This window comes from Macrosteles quadrilineatus, unplaced genomic scaffold (assembly GCF_028750875.1).
Source record: "Macrosteles quadrilineatus isolate MER2022 unplaced genomic scaffold, UCM_ALF_1.0 Scaffold_117__1_contigs__length_322204, whole genome shotgun sequence".
NCBI classification, from domain to species: domain Eukaryota; kingdom Metazoa; phylum Arthropoda; class Insecta; order Hemiptera; family Cicadellidae; genus Macrosteles; species Macrosteles quadrilineatus.
Genome location: NW_026542710.1, coordinates 205,793 through 209,669, shown reverse-complemented (window position 1 = coordinate 209,669; position 3,877 = coordinate 205,793).

Below are 3,877 nucleotides of genomic sequence, written 5' to 3'. Positions count from 1 at the left end.
TGATAAAATGTTACATTTTAACATGTTGCATTTTAACATGATAAAATACTACATTTTAACATGTTGCATTTTAACATGATAAAATGTTACATTTTAACATGTTTCATTTTAACATGATAAAATGTTAAATTTAAAAATGTTACATTTTTACATGTTTCATTTAAACATTATAAAATGTTACATTTTAACATTTTTCATTTTAACATCATAAAATGTTACATTTTAACATGTTACATTTTAATATGTCACATTTAAACACGTTGCATTTTAACATGATAAAATGTTACATTTTAACATGTTGTATTTTAACATGATAAAATGTAACATTTTAACATGTTGCATTTTAACATGTTGCATTTTAACATAATAAAATGTTACATTTTACATGTTTCATTTTAACATGAAAAAATGTTACATTTTAACATGTTTCATTTTAAAATGTTACATTTTAATATGTTACATTTTAACATGTTGCATTTTAACATGATAAAATGTTACATTTTAACATGTTTTATTTTAACATGATAAAATGTTACATTTTAACATGTTTCATTTTAACATCATAAAATGTTACATTTTAACATGTTTCATTTTAACATGATAAAATGTTACATTTTTACATGTTTCATTTTAACATGATAAAATCTTACATTTTAACATGTTTCATTTTAACATGATAAAATGTTACATTTTAACATGTTGCATTTTAACATGATAAAATGTTACATTTTAACATGTTGCATTTTAACATGATAAAATGTTACATTTTAACATGTTTCATTTTAACATGATAAAATGTTACATTTTAAAATGTTTCATTTTAAAATGTTACATTTTAAAATGTTACATTTTAACATGTTACATTTTAATATGTTACATTTTAACATGTTGCATTTTAACATGATAAAATGTTACATTTTAACATGTTTCATTTTAACATGATAAAATGTAACATTAAAAAATGTTACATTTTTACATGTTTCATTTAAACATGATAAAATGTTACATTTTAACATTTTTCATTTTAACATCATAAAATGTTACATTTTAATATGTTACATTTTAATATGTAACATTTTAACATGTTGCATTTTAACATGATAAAATGTTACATTTTAACATGTTGCATTTCAACATGTTGAATTTTAACATGATAAAATGTTACATTTTAACATGTTGCATTTTTACATGATAAAATGTTACATTTTAACATGTTGCATTTTAACATGATAAAATGTTACATTTTAACATGTTGCATTTTAACATGATAAAATGTTACATTTTAACATGTTGCATTTTAACATGATAAAATGTTACATTTTAACATGTTGCATTTTAACATGATAAAATGTTACATTATAACATGTTTCAATTTAACATGATAAAATGTTACATTTTAACATGTTACATTTTTATATGTTACATTTTAACATGTTGCATTTTAACATGATAAAATGTTACATTTTAACATGTTGCATTTTAACATGATAAAATGTTACATTTTAACATGTTGCATTTTAACATGATAAAATGTTACATTTTAACATGTTTCATTTTAACATGATAAAATGTTACATTTTAACATGTTTCATTTAAAAATGTTACATTTTAAAATGTTACATTTTAACATGTTACATTTTAATATGTTACATTTTAACATGTTGCATTTTAACATAGTAAAATGTTACATTTTAACATGTTGCATTTTAACATGATAAAATGTTACATTTTAACATATTGCGATTTAACATGATAAAATGTTACATTTTAAAATGTTACATTTGAACATGTTACATTTTAATATGTTACATTTTACCATGATGCATTTTAACATGATAAAATGTTACATTTTAACATGTTGCATTTTAACATGATAAAATGTTACATTTTAACATGTTTCATTTTAACATGATAAAATGTTACATTTTAACATGTTTCATTTTAACATGATAAAATGTTACATTTTAACATGTTTCATTTTAACATGATAAAATGTTACATTTTAACATGTTTCATTTTAACATGATAAAATTTTACATTTTAACATGTTGCATTTTAACATGATAAAATGATACATTTTAACATGTTTCATTTTAACATGATAATATGTTACATTTTAACATGTTTCATTTTAAAATGTTACATTTTAACATGTTACATTTTAATATGTTACATTTTAACATGTTGCATTTTAACATGATAAAATGTTACATTTTAACATGTTGCATTTTAACATGATAAAATGTTACATTTTAACATGTTGCATTTTAACATGATAAAATGTTACATTTTAACATGTTGCATTTTAACATGATAAAATGTTACATTATAACATGTTTCAATTTAACATGATAAAATGTTACATTTTAACATGTTACATTTTTATATGTTACATTTTAACATGTTGCATTTTAACATGATAAAATGTTACATTTTAACATGTTGCATTTTAACATGATAAAATGTTACATTTTAACATGTTTCATTTTAACATGATAAAATGTTACATTTTAACATGTTTCATTTAAAAATGTTACATTTTAAAATGTTACATTTTAACATGTTACATTTTAATATGTTACATTTTAACATGTTGCATTTTAACATAGTAAAATGTTACATTTTAACATGTTGCATTTTAACATGATAAAATGTTACATTTTAACATATTGCGATTTAACATGATAAAATGTTACATTTTAAAATGTTACATTTGAACATGTTACATTTTAATATGTTACATTTTACCATGATGCATTTTAACATGATAAAATATTACATTTTAACATGTTGCATTTTAACATGATAAAATGTTACATTTTAACATGTTTCATTTTAACATGATAAAATGTTACATTTTAACATGTTTCATTTTAACATGATAAAATGTTACATTTTAACATGTTTCATTTTAACATGATAAAATGTTACATTTAAACATGTTTCATTTTAACATGATAAAATTTTACATTTTAACATGTTGCATTTTAACATGATAAAATGATACATTTTAACATGTTTCATTTTAACATGATAATATGTTACATTTTAACATGTTTCATTTTAAAATGTTACATTTTAACATGTTTCATTTTAACATGATAAAATGTTACATTTTAAAATGTTACATTTTAACATGTTACATTTTAATATGTTACATTTTAACATGTTGCATTTTAACATGATAAAATGTTACATTTTAACATGTTTCATTTTAACATGATAAAATGTTACATTAAAAAATGTTACATTTTTACATGTTTCATTTAAACATGATAAAATGTTACATTTTAACATTTTTCATTTTAACATCATAAAATGTTACATTTTAACATGTTACATTTTAATATGTAACATTTTAACATGTTGCATTTTAACATGATAAAATGTTACATTTTAACATGTTGCATTTCAACATGTTGAATTTTAACATGATAAAATGTTACATTTTAACATGTTGCATTTTTACATGATAAAATGTTACATTTTAACATGTTGCATTTTAACATGATAAAATGTTACATTTTAACATGTTGCATTTTAACATGATAAAATGTTACATTTTAACATGTTGCATTTTAACATGATAAAATGTTACATTTTAACATGTTTCATTTTAACATGATAAAATGTTACATTTTAACATGTTTCATTTAAAAATGTTACATTTTAAAATGTTACATTTTAACATGTTACATTTTAATATGTTACATTTTAACATGTTGCATTTTAACATAGTAAAATGTTACATTTTAACATGTTGCATTTTAACATGATAAAATGTTACATTTTAACATATTGCGATTTAACATGATAAAATGTTACATTTTAAAATGTTACATTTGAACATGTTACATTTTAATATGTTACATTTTAC